Raw genomic sequence first — 18,657 nt, 5'->3', positions numbered from 1 at the left:
AAAGGAAATAACGCCGCAAGTTTCAAACACCGCCTCTCACTAAAGCCAACTACCCTAAACAACTAGCCATACACATCTCTTACTCTCTTTTGAAAATCACCCAATTTCTTTTTGGTAAGATCTTTTTGTAATACAGTACTTCCTTGATAATTCTTTTGTAATCCGCCTTGAACTGCAAGGTAATGGCGGAACAGAAATCCCTAATGTAATAGTGCTGTTGTACCAAATGTGTGATATTTTGTTGTTTGTGTTTTATGAATGTTATTCTGTAACTCGCACAGAACTAGAGGATGGCATGAGTAATACATTTTTAAATAAAATAAAATAAATCATCCCTTTCTCAAATTACACATTGGTCTCCCCTAGAGTTCACATACCTGGATGAAACAATTTAGACAAAAACTAAACCCAGAAAAAAAAAAGTCTTCCTGGCAACTTGGAACAGTGGGAAAAAATGGAATCGGGTATCATGTTCCAACAATCCTTCAACAGCTTTTTTTGCCCACAAGAAGAAAAGGAGGGAGAGTGGCATTATATGCTAAAGATCATATTAAATAATCAAAACAAGAACAGAGGAACCGGAGTACGTAACATGCAAAACTAATCAAACCTCCAGTTATACATTTTCTAGGTACTAAATGTGCCAAGCATATACCTTGAATCAAAAAAAACAGTGAAATAACTTCCAAAGTTGTTACAAGAACTCTTTTATAGAAGGAAAAGGCCTCAGAAGTAATGGGGCAAACACCTGCATCAGAGTTATGAGAGAGAGCACAGCACTCAACTGCTCTCCCCCATGCTTTTATCATTGGCCAAAAACCCACTAGCGTTGCAGAAAAGTTTACATACTTCAAGTGCACTGGTTAATCATATAGCAGTGTCTAAACACAGTACATTCAGTGAAGAATTCAAAAGCAAATGTGACTTATCTTTTGGTGTTTTAAACGTGCTGCAAAACGCTGCTCTAGGTTGCTGTTCGCTCCTCTGTCAGTATGCAGAAAGAACTAACAGTGGGAGTAAATCCCTGCTGTGAGTAGCTGACGATGGCCAACATTTCACAATTACACAGATCGTTTCTTCAGGGTTCTAAAGTGGTAAAATTGCACCTATAGGACTGTAAGCAATTTTCCCCTTCCTTTGTTGTCTGGTGATTTTGGTTTTCTTTTTTTTTTTTTAATTCTTTATTCATTTTCAAATTTACAATAAGTGTAACAATATAGCCAAACAAATTAACAATAAATATAACACTTAATAATCATCAATGGTACAAATAATATGCTCTTATCTCCCACCCACAAGAGTGACAGCTGGCTTTCTCAAGGCATTGCTTGTAAACGAGAGAGGGCAGGACACCCAGCCTCACCCAACTGCCATGATGAAGGGATGGCACATTGACAAGGAGGTCAGAGAGCAGATGCGTGCAGAGGGAGGTATCTAATTGAGGCACAGCATGGAGGGAGGGAGACGACAATGGTAGGGGGAATGATTTTATTTTCAATTTAGTGATTGAATTGTATCAATTTTGAGAATTTGCATCTGCTGTCTATATTTTGCATTGTTCAGGAAGAAATACATTTGTCTCTTTTTCTCTAGGGGTTATACTGCATGCAGAGTCTTGAATCTTAGGGTTTTGTTTGTATATATTAGTACTTTTAGTTTGTGGTCCCATATTTGCATAGGGGTTATCTGTGTTCTGGTAGGAATGAATGTTGAGAAGCATACAGTGTGCTTTGTGTAGTTTAATTTTGAGATTAACCATCATGTGTTGTTAATAAGATTATATTTTGTGCATATATGAAAAATGAATGGAAAAAATAGTGTTACAATTAATACTATCATGGGGGCGGGGTCTGGGGGCGGAGATGGGCGGGGGTCTGGCACACAACTTAGCCCAGTGCTCTTCAACTGCCGGTCTGCGGACCAGTGCAGGTCCACGGACCAGTGCCGGTCCACAAAATAATTATTTTATTTCCACTGGTCCATATGTATAAAAAGGTTGAAGAACACTGCTCTAAACAATGAATTCAGATAGCAGCATTAGAATGCTTCTCCTTAATACTCACCATGGGAAAAAATGCTCAAAATCTCAAGGAGAAATGGGCACCTCCAGCTTTGATAAGGGGCTAAGGTCTGCTTATTCAGGGCTTTTCCTATATGATCATTCAGGGCTTTCCCTATATGATCATTCCAGAACTGTTTGGAGAGGCCAAAATTTTAGTGAAAATTTGGTTTCTTGTTGCTTATGCTAGAGTAATATTTATTTGTAAATGTGTAGCTGTTTTGTGGGGAAAAGATGACATGAGTGTTGAGGTAGGCTTGAAAGTTGATTTATTGTATGTAGAAATGGAATCATAATTCATCTCAGACATTAAAGTTTTATTATTTATGTCCACCTATAAGAATGAATAGATAGAATAAAAACAATGATATAAACCTTCTGTACACCTCCTTGGGAGAGTCTCTTCACAAAGGCAGGGCCGGATTTAGACATGCCGGGGTCCAGAGCACCCTCCCCCTGATATCCCTCTTCTCCCTTGAAAAGAGGAGACTGAGAGGGGACAAGTTCAAAACGTTCAAGATACTGAAGGGAATAGACTTAGTAGATAAAGATAGATTATTCACCCTCTCCAAGGTAGGAAGAACGAGAGGGCACTCTCTAAAGCTGAAAGGGGATAGATTCCGTACAAACGTAAGGAAGTTCTTCTTCACCCAGAGAGTGGTAGACAACTGGAACGCTCTTCTTGAGTCTGTTATAGGGGAAAATACACTCCAGGTTTTCAAGACAAAGTTGGACAAGTACCTGCTAAACTGGAACGTACGCAGGTGAGGCTGGACTCATTTAGAACACTGGTCTTTGACCTGAGGGCCGCCGCATGAACAGACTGCTGGGCAGGATGGACCACCGGTCTGACCCAACAGCGGCAATTCTTATGTTCTTTGTTGTCTGGTTTCTGCTTTCCCTATCTTCTCATCATTCTCTTCCTTTCATCCACTGTCTGCCCTCTTTCTGCCTCTTCCATATGGCATCTCTTCTCTTTCTATGCCTCTTCCAGAGACTGTCTGCATCCATCTTCTTCCTTCTGCTCCCCCCATGGTCTGGTATCTCTGTCTTCTTCCCTTCCCTTCCTTTCTCCCCCCCAGCAATTTTTAGCATCTCTCTCTCCTCCTTTCCTCCTCTCCCAATCTGGTATATGTCTCCTCCCCCATGCTCTGGTATCTCTCTCTCCTCTCCTCTCTCCTTCCTTTTCATTTATTCCATGGTCTTCCTTCTCTATTTATTTTCTATCTCTGTCTACTTTCTTATGATCCAGTCCTCAATTTCCCTCTTTTCACTGAGTTTACCTACACCTTGCCACCTCTTTCCCTCACCCCTTTCCAGTATCTCACTAACTCTATCCTCTTCCTCCAATCTAGCATGTGCCCTTTTTTCTTTATCCCCTCCTTCCATCCAGTATGTGCCTCTCCTTCCAGGGTCTGCTCCCCTTTCTTACTCCTCCCCCCATTTCTATCCAGCATCTCCCCCATCTTTCTCCACACAAACCTGAAGCACCACTCAACCTTTTCCCCTTGTCGGGCCATCTCTCTCCCTTCCCCTCACCTTAGCTGGCACTTTTTCAAAATCAAAGTTTTCAATCTCAGAAGAGCCATGACATGGCAGCTATTCTCACAAGTTGTATACGGCTGCCTCAAAGCTTCTCCTCTGATGAAACTTCCTGTTTTGGCCTGGGTAGATTGCGTCAAAGGAGATGCTTTGTGGCAGCCACGTGCAACTTGTGAGGATAGCTGCCGCATCATGGCTCCTCTGACAGCAGAAACTTTGATTCTGAAAAGCATCGTGGAGGTGAAGAGAAGGGAGAGAGATGGCCTGACAAGGGGAAGAGATGCCTGGACTGCAGGGCCCCCTTGAACTGGGGGTCCAGAGCAGCTGCCCTGTTTGCCCTCCCTTAATGCCGGCTCTGCATAAAGGTGGTTAATAAATCTAAATAAACAAACTTCTTCCACTGGTAGGCACCCTGTGAAGTAATATAACATTCTGGAATAAACAAATTCAAATGCCTACAACAGCAAGAACCCATATAGTTATAACCTGGCCAACAAAAGCAGGCAACGCAAACACTGAAATGTTCTCTAGAATAACAATAGTACCTCCTCTTGGGAGGCAGAGCTTGGAACACAGAAGTGGACCACTATAGATCTCTACATATAAATAACATAGATTAAATACATGTCCGTGGTCACACATGCAAAGCACAGATATACCCAAACCAAGTACAGAATAAGTGGCCACAGGCTAGAAATAGAAACATGCAGACAAAAGCTGAATTGGAATTCCTAAGAAGCCAGACTCGGTAACACTGGAGAAATAGAAACAGAAATGCTTTTCATCTTGCACAGTGTGAATTAGGGATGCACATTTCCCAAAACTAATTGAAAAATTCAAAGTCTTCCTGCAAAAGAATGAGCAAAAAAGGCTTTATATAATCCTGGGGGAAGCAAGAAAAACAGAAGCTGCATCAGAAAAATGCTGGGGTCAATGTTTAGCATGGTTTAACCAAACAGGAGAATCTTCTGCCCAGTTTAATCAGGCTGGGAGCAGATATTCAGTAGCACTTAACCAGAGATTGCTGCTGAATATCTCTGCTGATCATTGTGACTGGGGGCAAACTGGGATCAGAGTCAGGATAGAACTGGAAGTTATCCGGGTACAGCCAATATTCAGTGCCAGAGTCCTGATAAAAATCCAGGCAAATAGGACTGCAGAAAGAGCTGTCCTAACTTGCCCATATAGTTGCTCGCTAGACAAATAAATTCTGGGGAGCATTGAAAACCGAGATATTTAGTGCCAGTAGTGGGATATGGCCTGGCACATAATATCTGGGATTAAATCAATTTATTGCCTACATTAAAAAAACAACAACACTGACCGCCACAGGCTGAATATTGCTCCAATTGTATCTTGCCACCAGACCAGTCCAAAACATCTGAGAACTGTCTTTATTGCTTTGTATATCCTCTATAATATTGTTTTATAAATATTATCACTGTTTTGTAAATTATGTACAGTATTTATTGTTTTTATTACTTTATTCAAACAGTGTGTTTCTTTTTTAGGGGGCATGGCTTGTGTGGAGCACGACTTCTACTACCTATGTACCACAAGGCTGCTGCTAGAGGTCACGGCAACCATTTTGAACAGGCTGCCATACTGGCAGGAGTGATGCCCACTCCCTCCTTTCCAGTTTCCTCACTAGGCCATCAAAGTAGGCTATCAAGGGCCATCAAGAGATGAGACTCTGGTCTGCCATAATCTTTCATTGGGGAGGGGGTATAACTGTTTAAACCCTATTGCATTACAGATACATTTTTTTCTATTCTCCAACATACAAAAATTTATATCCCTCCTGCTGACTTGGAAAAAAGGGATGGACATGGATGGGGGAGGGATCAGTGGGTAGGGGTTTGTTTGTTTTTTTTTAACTAGAATGGGGGCATTTAACGGTGAGGTTAGGTACTGATGTAGCTTTACTTTCCTGTCAGTGCCTAAGCCAATCAGGAAAGTAAGGCTACAGCAGCTCGGACCCTGCTGGGACCCAACGCGTTTCCCAGCTGTGCATTACATGGAATGCTCATTAGAATTCAAATAAGCTCTTGTAATGCATTAGCAAAGGGTTCTTTGTGGCTGTTATGATATTCAGTAACAGCCATGGAGAATAATGATATAAGAACATTAACTGCCATACTGGGATAGACCGAAGGGCCATCAAGCCCAGTCATAGGCAGCAGAATGTTATTTTTGTTTGAGGGGTGGGGCCCCAAAAGCTCCGCCCTGTACCCTGCCCCAGACCTTCCCAAGTTCCTCCCCAGACCTCACCCCCATAATAATAGTACTAATTGTAAACACCATTCCTTCCATTCATTTTTCTTATACACACAATATAATCTTATTAATAATGGTAACCACAAAATTAAACTACACAAAGTGCACTCTTTTTCCCCTCCCCACCACTGCACAGCATTTCTTCCTCTCTCCTCCACCCCATGTGCATCGTCTTCCTCTCTCTCTCATTCCCTCCCTCGGGAAGCGAACCAAACAAAGACAGCAAGAAATTTATCATCTGAACAACACAATTAGCGCCCCTGCCTGAGCTAAGTTTTTTTTTGTTTCGTTGTTTTGGATTTAATGAACAAGTGTCCCTGCCTGTGTTAAGGTTTCTTTACTTCTTTGTTTGGATTTGGGACTCGTTAGAACACTAGGCAGGAGGGGGAGAAGGGCAATAAGGTTGCTTCCCTTTCTAGTGCGGCTGACAAGTTAACTTACTGGCAGTGCATGGGGATGAGGCCCCTCCCCTATAAAATATAAAATACAATTAAGATTTAAGAGTGTTGGAGATAAGTTAGATGAAGGAGCACTCATTGCTGGTCTCTACTTAAAAAATTGAAAGAGAGTATACAGAGTATTGTTTAGTGAAAACTACATGTCCCAGAATCCCTGAGCTTTGCAGCTCATTTCTGAATCAGAGGGGTGGGACTCAGGAGGGAGGAGTACTACTGCCCCAGACTTGTTATCATTTGGATAGGTTTCTGGGAAGAGGTCCCACAGCAAGAGACTTCCCAAAGAAATAGCCCCAGCATACTCCTTACATTCTACTTGGCTGAGGTAAACCAAATTTCTTGGCTGATTACATGTGAGCCTTGTTTTAAGGTTTGGCTAGGGCCAGACTCTGTTGGTTGACTGAGGAAAGACTGTGTTTGGGGTAGCCATGGTCCATGTTTTGGGTCCAGTAAGCTAAAGACCCCTCTTAGAACTTTTTGGTCAAGAGACTCTTCCTTGTGTGCTTGATCCTGTGAGGTAACAGGATTTAGAGAGTTTATTTGAGTGAATAAAGAACTTTTTGGCAATATTGCTGCTCGTGTTTATGTGTTTGGGTGAATGTGCACAGGGTTCCATGAAAACCTGCACTTGACTCTGCCACAGTGCTCTACAAATGACTATGGACAGATCTTGTTGTAAAGTCTTAAGCGCTTTCTGTTTGTCCAAAGTTAACTTGTGGCTGCGTTGTTTTGAAGTTTGACTACATCCTGCTACTGGACTACGAGCGTTTGATATGAGATTTGATATTCTCCTGATGCAGCCTTTTGTGTGAAACAAGGCCATGCATGGGCAGTTTAAATTTAAGCATTACATGAGCCCGGTGTTCAGCCTAAGGGTTTTTCTACCTTATACGCTGGGAGTTTTTTAAAACCTTGGGTTAATCTTCCGGAACTGGCCGAGGATTAAAATATGTACCCCTTTATAGGAGCTCTATTAGCACCTGGGGATGTTGACTTGTCCTTTTGGATTTTGAGGTCAATTTAACAGTTATCTTTGCTCAGTTAACTGCCTGACGTGGACAGTCGAAGATGTCTTTTTTGGATAAAGTCTTAGTGACTACATCCCGCAACACCAGATGTTTAAAGAGGGTCTAAGCGGTCTGGTAGTATCCAAGATGATTTATTCCTGACAATTGATTATAAGACCATAAGAACATAAGACCAGTGGTCCATCATGCCCAGCAGTCCGCTCACGCGGCGGCCCTCTGGTCTAAGACCAGTACCCTAACTGAGACTAGCCCTACCAGCGCACGTTCTTGTTCAGCAGAAACTTGTCTAACAACAGTTATCCACAAAGAAGACTCTCAAAGATAGGGATCTAACTGCTCCAGGTCAGTTCTGAACTGGAACATGCTGAAATAAAAGGTACCGGTAATCCTTTGGCTAATTTTAAACAAACTGTCTAACTACTGTGGTTGCTTCTTGCTTTGAGATCTGGTGTAACCCAGCTAATATGAGCACTTGAAGTCTTTTCCTTCACTCTAGAAGGAGACAAAAATAGTGAACCAAATTTGAATTGTTACTGATGGTAGTGGTAGCCAAATATACACAAATTACCAGTAGGTATTATAAGTTTATCATTTTAATTGCTTGTCAAAAAAACATCAAGTTGAATGTCACACTGAACTTGCAAATTGCCGTCTGAGAAACTGATGTCTGAATCTCCACAAAGATTCTGTTCCCAGGTAGGTTTTACAAAATTTCATTCTCTTCCTTTCTCGTCTCTTTTTCATTTCTCAAACCTTCTTTAAAAAAAAAAAAAAATCTTGAATTTTTTCAGGTTCTTATATATCCTTCTGTGTATAAAAACAAGGATTTCTCATCAATCATCATCAAGACTATAACATCTGCCAAGCATTCTTGAAAGTCTTTCTTTAAACTTGTCTGTTGTGTGTTTATCTCATTACAGAGACCTAATCAAACTTTCTGTTTCATTAAATTCACTTAACAGGTATAAAATAAGTTTATGCTTATTCTTATTAGCATTTCTTAAAATTGCCCTTTTACAGTGTAAACACTATGGCCCATATTCTATAAATGGTGCCTTAACTTAGGTGCTGGTAGGCATCCTACAAGGGCCTAAGTTAAGCGCAAAACCCTGTTTAAAAGAGCTTTTAAAAGAAAATTCAAGGTGTCTAAAATAATGGTGCCGGAATCGCACCTATGGAGGCACTTTACAACACCTAACACTACTGTAGGCATGGCTAATGCCAGAAGTAAAACAAGCTCAAATGTTTAAGAACATGCCATACAGTGTGAAAATCGTTTTTCAGATTGCCGTTCAAGTATCTATTCAAGTGGCTCCATTCCTCTCTATGGTTCACTAGTTCACCCCACAAACTACTTAAGCCAGCTCTGTGCAGCTCTACTAGACTTTCCTATACCAGGTGCTGATGCTCTGGAGGCAGGTATGTACGTTTTTATGGTGGTGGGTGGAGGAGGGAGGGTGTTCAGTGATCACTGGGAGACTGTGTGGGGGCATGTTCTTTGTCCCTGCAGTGGTTATCTGCTCACTTTGGATACCTTCTGGGCACTTAGACCTGGTTTTAGATCGCCTAAGTCACAACGTATAAATTCTGTCCAGGCAGCCTCGTAAAACTTTCGATTATCCCTGTGGTACAACGAAGGCCCTCTTTTTCTAAGGGCACTAACCGATTAGCGCACACTAAACACCAACGTGTGCATGTTATTCTATGGACGCTTTGGTGTTTAGCATGCGCTAATCAGTTAGCGCACCTTAGTAAAAGAGGGGGACACCTATATTCAGTCGCTGTCCCCTAGGGCCCGCAGTGATATTTTGAACTCTTTATGAGGGGGTGTGTGGGGTTGGGTATGCTTCCCCTTTGAGGTTGGGATTGGATGCAAAGGGGGAGGGGGTACTGGATGAGCTTGAGGAGTTTAATGTGGGTTTTTTTCTCTCTGTCTTTTTCTTTTTTTTTCTTTTATTATATAAAGCTTGAGGGGACCAGGGGTGGAGAGGGGGTGGAGGGCTTGTTATATTGACAGTGGGCTATAAGAGTCCAAGCCCACTGACTATGTTAGTTGTTTTTGGAATACAGATCTTGGAATTATGGGGAGTGGGGAGGTGGGGGGGGGCACACAACTTTGATTGTGGTGTTTTTCTAGTGCTTTGGCTCTTGTATTAGGAGGAGAGTTGTTTTGATGTGTTTCTCTTTTATTGTCCTTATTTGAATTTTAAAAAAAAATTGTTTCAAATTAGTAAAAAGGGTGGGGGGTTTGTTCGCAATTTTCAACCACATAAACATACAAGTTCAAAATGTCCAGACTATTTGGATGTGAGACGAGCCAGCAATGTAATGGACTTGCCACACAGACAAGCCAAAAAAGCAGTGGGGCACCTTAAAGGGCATTGCTGTGAACTTCACATAAAGGGTGCCAGATATACATCTCACCTTAATCCCCTTATCATTTCTGATGAACCCTCCAAAACTCCCCTCAAACCTAGTATACCCACCTGTCTACCAGCCCAATAACCCTTATGGCTGCAGGTGGTACCAATACGTCAATATAGTAGGGTTTTTTGGTGGTCTCACACTTTACACCATAAATGTAGTGGCTAGAGTGGCTTATGGGCCTAGATCCTCCTCTCTATGGTTCACTAGCCCGCCCACCAGACTACTTAAGACACCTGTGTATAGCTCTACTAGGCTTTTCCATACCAGATGCTGCTGTTCTAGAGACAGGTATGTGCTGTTTCATTCAGATTTTTTGGGGGTGGGAGGGGTTAGTGATCACTGGGGGAGTGTATGGGGGTCATTTCTTAATCTCTCCAGTGGTCATCTGGTCAGTTTGGGTATCTTTTTGGCACTTAGATGCTTTTAAAACAGGTCTAGCCTTGGACATCTAAGATCTATCCAGGACATCTGGAAATGTTTGATTATCAGGGTCCTCTGAGGTAAAGTACTGCAGTTCACCTCAGATGACCCTTTCATTTCTGTGCTAGAATCAAGAGCTACAATAATGATTCAGCACTAAGGGGGACGTTAAAAAATAAAAAAGCAGCACCTAAAAAATACAGTTTGTTTTCTTATTGGGAGGAGTTTCCTATTCTGACAATCTCCGTGCATTTGCATGCTGATCACACTTCTTAGTGTGATGGCTTTAATGCAGCTATTTAACACAGGAAAATCCCTGGTAAACCTGCAGTGCTCAAGGATAGCGCTGATTATTGCTGTGGATGTCCAATAAATCAGATGGGGATGTCAATATCCAGCTTATTGACATTACTGTAAAATTAACAGCAAAGCCATGCAGACAGAAGAAAATACTGATTTTCTTTTAATAGCATATTTATTTGTCATTATTTTCACTAGTGTGTACAAATTACATCCAGGGAGGCATCTTATTTTGTTTTTGTTAGCAATGCTTATCCCGCATTTTTTTTTTTTGTACAGAAGATAATGGGCTCCTTTTACAAAGGTGCGCTAGCGTTTTTAGCGCACGCATCGGATTAGTGCGCGCTACTCGAAAAACTACTGCCTGCTCAAGAGGAGGCGGTAGCGGCTATCGCGCGGGGCATTTTAGCCTTTGTAAAAGAAGCCCAGTATCAAATGGGACAGAGGGATTTGTCCCCTGGAACAATGCCCCTCAACATTGGGAATTAAGGGTGAAAACAATCTGATTTTTTTATTTCTGTGCAAATCCCTAGTTCCTTAGCTACGACTGTTCTGCTAAAAATATTTATAGGCTGCACCATTTTGGCTGTCACTTGGGAGACCTTCTCCATGGTCTCTAGAACTGAACCTGCTATTTCAGATGAGGACTTGCTAATAACCTGGGCTGGCTTGATCTTACCTTGGAGGCGCTGCCCAGGGCGGGCTGCCTCTGTGTTACTGCCACTATGCTTTTCTTCAGGGGAAGGAAAGAAACGCTGCTACGGCTGCTCTGCCCACCACTACCTCTGCCACTTCCTCAAAATGGCTCCTGAGACGTTTTGTGACAGGCTCACGAGGCTGCCGCAGGAAGTCTGAGCAACCATATTGAAAAAGCAGGGTCACTTGGCCGAGCAGAATGGGCAGGAAAGAGTGGGGTTCTTTTCTGCCCTTGAAGGGGACACTAGACCACCAGGGATTTTAAGGAAAGCCTGTGGAGGGCCCACTGAGGCTCAGGAGGACCAGCCTTTATCCCCTTTACTGCAAGAATACCATGATATTGGCTCCCATTCCTGCGACACTACCACAGAACGGTCTATCCAGTGGCATAGTGAGGGGTGGTGGCGCCCCTCCCCCTCCCTCTTCTCCACCTCCCTGCTCCATCTTGACCCCCCCCTGCTGCACACGCGGCCCCTTCCCTATCCCCATACCTCTTTCATTTTCCTAACACGAGCGGCATTATGAACTTGCTGCCCACATCGTGTCGGCTCTCCCTCTGATGTCACATCCCAGGCATGGGACCCAGAAGTGATATCAGAGAGAGCCGACACCGATGCGGGCAGCAGGTTCGTGATGTTGCTCATGCTGGGAAAATTAAAGAGGTACGAGGGAAGGGAAGGGGCGCACGTGCACGGCAGGGGTATTGGGAAGGAACGAGGAGGACCAGCAAGCGGCGCCCAGAATGAACATCCCCCCCCCCGCTCCCCCCTTACTATATCACTGGGTCTACTATTCCTATGATATTCACAGGTGATTAAAAAAAAAATTCTCCATTACCATGGTAACTGTGATAACCACTACTGTGTCAATCTCTAATTGACACGTTAAGCCTAGATTTCGCTGCAGCTTAGTAAAAAGGGTTCTAGCTTCTTTACTTTAGAAAATGTAGCCCTTTTTCTTTTTTCTTTATTAATTTATATTCTTTTACACGTTGATAAACAACAATTAAATGGAAATAAACAATTAAAATAAGAAACAAATAGATCAAATTATAAATAATTCCACATTAGTAGGCCTTTTTCAATCTGGATTTGGAGAGACAAACAAGCACATTGCTCATCCTATGGTACATGTGAGCAGATGTATATGAACAGTGCACAATAACAGGCATATTTTGACCTACAGTTGGAATTCGATTAGGGGTATAGGAGTGATGATACAGCATGCATATTTGTTGTATTTTCAAAACTATAGCTGGGCTTTATTTCCGTACATGAACAAAGAATTTACACAAACAGGAGGTGCAACTGTGTACAGGTACATTTTCCTTAGGTACAGTAATTTTTTAAGTAAAACTAACCGGTACTTCAACTTTGAAAATTAATGCAAAGTCCATTGGTTGAAAATATCTACAGACTTTGCCGTTCTGTGAGTGATTTCAAAATCACTCGGGAGGGACTAGCACATATTTTGGATTCAATTTGCTTAACAGCAGTATTTTGACTATGTCTTTCTAAAATTTCATTTTCTTCAGAACATTTCACTGGAGGATAAAGGTATGTTTCTGGTTTTTGAAATGCTTCTTTTTAATTGCTTTCACATGTTGGAAAAATTGTTAAAAGATTCAATAATATTTGTATTCTGGGCACAAGCCCCGTGTGGATTGTATATCCTGGAAGAACACTGAGGAATTCCTGTTTTTATTTTCATCAAATTTTCATTAAGAAACACCATATAGCCATGAAATCTAGCCCAATGAAACCTCCAAGAAACACCCTTGGATTAGTTCCATGTTCCATCTAAAATGAAGCTACTGTCCTTTCCAAGTGCAGTTAAATTGTTCATGTTTCTGCAGTTTATGCTGGTAAGCAGAGGAAGAAAATTTTGAACTGACAACTTATCTACTGAACGTTTAGCTGATTCGGTGACCCTGAAGCAGTGGCAGTTGCCATGAAACGATCGTCGGTCCTGATCTTGTGTTCACGTTGTTCGTAGTCATTATTCAGAAACCTAGGGCTCCTTTTACAAAGGTGCGCTACCAGTTTTAGCGCACGCTAGCCGCTACCACCTCCTTTGAAGCAGGCAGTAGTTTTTTTGGCTAGCGCGTGCTACCATTTTTTTCACTAAAATTTCATTGTTTTTTCACCTTATAGTCTTCTATTAGCGAAAGTTTTTTTTTGCCTGTGATGTTCACCTCTCCAGTTATCTGAGGCTTTTTCTTTCACTCGAAAGACTTTGTTGGCACTGTTGTTTTGGTGTAATTTCAACGGAGAGTTTTTTTTTCTTTTTGGTTTATGACCTCTTACATTTTTAGCCCTAATTTGAAGAGATTATTTTATAATCCTTTTGAAGACCCTAAGCAGCTGTCCCTCTCCACTTTCTCTATGCCTTTCATGATCTTGTAAGTCTCTATCATACGGAACGATAAAATGGAAAATTGCTGGAGTACGTGACTGATTCTATAAAGGGTGCCTAAAGTTAGATGTCCATTAGGCACCTAACCAAATTGGCAAAATACCCTTAACAGCCTCAATAATTGTTTCAAAAAACAATTAATTGGGCGATAGGCACCCATCCGATACTATAAAAGATAGATGCCTATCGCAATGCGTTTAGTGGCACCTAACACCTAAGTGGGCGTTTTTATGGGCGGAGTGTGAGTTAGGTGCCACTAAGCGCGATTCTCAAAAAACTTAAGTGCTTGAAATGTAGGTCATTAAAACCCTCGCCTACATTTGTGGTGTCTAAGCTTTTATACAGGTTTCGCTAGCCAAGATTCTGTAAACAGCACCTAAGTATGATTGACACACGGCCTTTTTATAGGCATTGTCCGATTTAGGCACCGTTTGTAGAATCAGCCTCAATGGAGACTGCCCCAACTTTGTTGGTTGAGCTAAGAACTTTTCAGCGGCCCCTTGTACATCTACTCTATATATGTGTAAAATATGATAGTGCCTTGAAACCTCTTCACAGACCAAACTATACCCATGAAAATACTTTCATGCTGTTTTTCATAAAATAGGGCCCCAATTCTATAAAAAGTGCCTAGCCGATATAGGAGCTTAACTTAATTTTTTAATTGGTTCTATTGTTGCTGTTAACTAAACAGTGCCTTTAAACACCAATTAAAAAAAAAATTTCAGCTAGACACCTAACTTGGTAGACACCATGTAGGCATCTATACCAAGGTGTCTACCTACATCTACCCAAAAAGTAGGCATGGTTAGGAGCAAAGTTTGGGCATGGATTGCCTTAGGCACCAGTAGGCATTGGTGTTAGGTGTCTATAAATTAGGCCAAGAAAACCCTGGCCTAATTTACTAGTGCCTAACTTTATGATGCCTAAGTTGAGTTAGGTGCCATTGGTCATGATTATACAAATGGCGCCTAGCAGTTGATTGACAACCATGTCTGGTGGCATCTATAGAATCTGACCCATACTTTCCATGTGTATATACTTTTTATGAGTATGGTACAATTTTATTAAAGTCCTTTATGTAAAACAGGCTTGACACAGGAAAAATGGTTTATAAAATTAGCCCTATCTCTGTCCTTTAAAGCCCCATATGCCTTTAATTATCCAGCTACTTGTTCAAGTGCCAGTCTGAATATCAGTGAGCACCTGAATAACTTACAAAGGCCCCTCTGACTCAGTAGGTTTGGCACTGAATATTTGCCAGATTTAGCCCACAGTGGTCAGCACCTTTAAATTGACAGGCTCAAGATCAGGAATCTCATGTTTTCCACACCTTCCAGGAAACCTGTTAACCTCCCTTCCCAGCCCATGTAGTATCTCTCTTTTCCTCCCTTCTCACCCCCAGCCCTTGCAGCATTTCTGTTTCTCTTCAGGTTGCCGGCATCAGTTCCTACATGCTGCCAGCGCCTGACCCAGAAGCCTTCCCTCTGATGCAGAATGCAAATGATTAAAAGATAAGGCTTCCAGATCAGCCACCAGCCACATTTAGGAACTACTGCTGGCGGCCTGTGACTGCTGGATGGGCAGGCCTGAGCCCAAACTGGGTGGGCAATGCCCGCCCTGTGGCTACACCCTTGCATCAGTACTCAGCAAGATCCCAAAGAGTAGGTCCATTCCTTGTTATATTCAGCCAAATCTACCTGGCTAATAATAGCTTGTGGATCTTGCCTCCAGGAATTTGTTTAACCTTTGTTAAAACCCAGCTATGCTAAATGTGTTTGACCACATCTTCCGACAAATACCACAGCTGAAATGTTCAATACACATCACTAATGCTTAGTAAACAAGAGCAACTTCCTGGAAATGGAGTCCAAAGTAAATCTCAAGTCCAGAATGATATCAAGATTATGTACTCCCATCTGAAACTTGTGAATTAACTCCTCAGCTACTGGCTTCACCACCAACTCTGGAATACCCTGACCTCCTCCCAGAATCTTCAATTTCTTCCCGTTTATCCAGAGTTTATTAGTCAGCATCCAGGCTGAGAATGCAGATAATGTAACCAAGGTCATAAATAAAATTTTTAAAATAGGTATTCCTGTAGGTTTAAAAATTTTGAGCTGTATGTGTCACTTTTAGAATTCTGGACAGCAGAGCTCTCTCCAGGAAGTGAGCAGTGCTGTGAAGTTCTAAAACTGCCAAGGAGGGAGTTGGGTGGCTAGCAGTTTGAAGAACAGGTTGGTTGTGGTTGCGTTTGGTCAGAAAACAACTTGAAAAACCTGTTTAGTTGAGAAGCTGTATTTTATTGGATTTGGTTATGTAGAAACTTTGGGCTCCCTTTACAAAGGTGTGCTAGCGTTTTTAGCGCACGCACCGGATTAGCGCGCACTATAGCGCACGCTACCTGAAAAACTACTGCCTGCTCAAGAGGAGGGGGTAGCGGCTAGCGCACGCGCTGTTCCGCGCGTTAAGGCCCTAACGCACCTTTGTAAAAGGAGCCCTTTGTGTCATTTTTGGATCGGATTATAGAGCTCATCTGTCATTAAAGCAATAACAAAGAATGTATTTCTTTTTCTAGCTGGTGCTAGAAAAAAAGCTTCTAAAGTATCTTTTTGGCAGTGTAAGAAGTTATGTAAAGGAGATAGTTATTGATTTGTTCTGGCAATTCAAGGGAATCAGTTATACTTTGGAATATGTTTATTGGAGTAAAATCTTGATTTACAGGTACATGAATATTTGATTTATCAATGGTTTAACTACAGCCTCAACAAAATGATAATATCATAGTTATTTTTCTTATGCTTTTCTTATGTACTTTAGGTTTTTTTTAAGTTCGAAGATTTTATTGATTTTAATATAAAATAAGTACAAAAAAAAAAAGAAATGTTAATGAGTCAAGATACAGATACGTTGTACGTATAATACAGATTAGGGTTTCATACAAAATTATCTATGTAATACAACAATCTGATCTCTTATATAAACTTAGATCAGATTGTTGTATTACATAGATAATTTTGTATGAAACTTTAGTTTTTAATTAGTTCTTCCTTCTCCTATGTTTTCTGCTATGTACTCTAGTCTTAATTTTATGTGAACCGAGTTGAGCTCCACTGGGAGATGACCCGGTATATAAACCAAAGATTAGATTAGATTTAAGGGTTAAGATACTTTTGTGGGTGGGATAGCCTTCAAATTGCTTCCTATGTTTTTTTTTTTTGTTAGGGAGTTTGTATCGTGGAAGAAGCTATTCCGGGCCAGGAGAGGAAGAAAGGTACCCAACGGATCCCAACGGAAGAATAAAAGGACTGGATACTTACGTGCTTGCAACAGAAGAAATCCTGTTTGCAGAAATCTGTGAGGAAAATTTTGGGACCAGTATTGATTACATCTGAAAGTACCGATTCGTTTAGTTATCTAGAAAATTAAGAATACAATATTTTCTGGCTACTAAGAGCTCCTTTTACTATGCTGTGATAGTGTTTTTAGCGTGCGCAGAATTGCCATGCACGCTAAATCTGTGCTATATGGCTAGAACTAACGCCAGCTCAATGCTGGTGTTAGCGTCTAGCATGCGTGGCAGTTTTGCGCGCGCTAAGCGTTACGCTAAAACCACTTTCGCAGCTTAGTAAAAGGAGCCCTAAATAAACTATTCTTTTAATATATATTTTATTTCGCCTCTTGTTTTTGTCTGTTTGGGTGAAGTTTATTTTAAATGTACATCTGTTTTTTATTTTTGTTATTGCACTCTATAAAAGCCAATAAACAGTATGTACTTAAAAAATGTACATCTGTTTCCTGGCTGAAGAGAGTAACCCTCGGCTATATTTAAGAGTGAGAGACTCTCAGACAGGAACTGGTTTACAATAAGTTGGTGTTTAAATTACACCAACATTGGCTTGGGACTGAACCCAGTCTTGAATCAGGTTAATATGAAGAGAGATGATATCGGTAAGGTGTGTCACAAAATACTTGGGGATGTCATAGCCCAAGCAATTTTAAACTTTCTTTTTAAAAAAATTCTGCAACATTTTTAGAAACCATTGGAGACGAGATGTGGGAGGGTGTGGAACCTCCCCAAGAGACGTCAGCTATGAAAAAGCTTCTGGATGTGCATGAAGTTGATTTGCTCTATCGTGCACATTTTGCCGTGACTTATGTGCCTCATTTCTGTCACATGTTTGGAAAAATGCCCTGAACGCCTTGTAACCATTGGCAGCCACTATTGTCTTCATACCCTTCCTTCAAAGTGGAATCAGTTAGAGTATTCTCGGTGGGCTCCCTTGCCCTTTTTCCAGATGTGAACAATGTCATTGGGGGAGGCATATAAGAAAAAAAAAGGAGACAGGAGGGGAGGAGACATGGAAACATGATTGAAACTGTATTAGTCTGTTAAAAGCCAGGACAGGAATTAAGGGCTGCATAAACCCTTCTTCCTGAGAGTGATGACGATTGGACTGCAGAACTGGTAATGCTAGGGGATCAATCCCTGTGTGTAATTTTTATATACAGTAAAACCTTGGTTTGCGAGCATAATTTGTTCCGAAAACATGCTTGTAATCCAAAACACTTATAGATCAAAGCGAATTTCCCCATAATAAATAATGGAAACTCCACAAAACTTTAATCCAAAAACTTTAATACAAAATACTGTATGCACTCGTATTGCAAGACCTTGCTTGTTTAGAACAGTCACTACACTCCTGCAGTGTCAGAGAGAGAAGAACCATTGGCTCAGTTGTGATGATGTGATGTGTGCATAACATATGTACTTGTAATGCAAGACCTTGCTTGTATATCAAGTTAAAATTTAATAAAATGTTTTGCTTGTCTTCAAAACACTTGCAAACCAAGGTTTTACTGTAGCTCTTATATTTGGCTGCAAAGCTTTATAGATCCCTTTAAAATACAGTATGTATAAACTGTAATGTTCCCATGAATTTACTCTTTCCTTTTCTAAAAAATCTTAGTGCTTCGAGTCTCCATGGATATGGTAAATTCTCTCGCCTTATAATCTCTGTCCTACTTTCCGGATCTG

The 18,657-nt window shown here is 41.2% G+C and overlaps 1 long non-coding RNA gene across 1 annotated transcript; it reads left to right on the top strand.

The window, feature by feature from the left end:
* Positions 1-6,530: 6,530 nt before the first annotated feature.
* LOC117353975 lies at positions 6,531-18,217 on the top strand. The gene is made up of 3 exons (XR_004538084.1): positions 6,531-6,658; positions 8,646-8,780; positions 16,845-18,217. It is a non-coding gene; the product is annotated as an uncharacterized LOC117353975 (long non-coding RNA).
* The last annotated feature ends 440 nt before the right edge of the window (positions 18,218-18,657 follow it).

The sequence above is a fragment of the Geotrypetes seraphini genome, chromosome 2 (assembly GCF_902459505.1).
Source record: "Geotrypetes seraphini chromosome 2, aGeoSer1.1, whole genome shotgun sequence".
Classification (NCBI taxonomy): Eukaryota; Metazoa; Chordata; class Amphibia; order Gymnophiona; family Dermophiidae; genus Geotrypetes; species Geotrypetes seraphini.
Note: the sequence above shows the minus strand (reverse complement) of the source record. Positions and strands in the feature narration are given on the sequence as shown.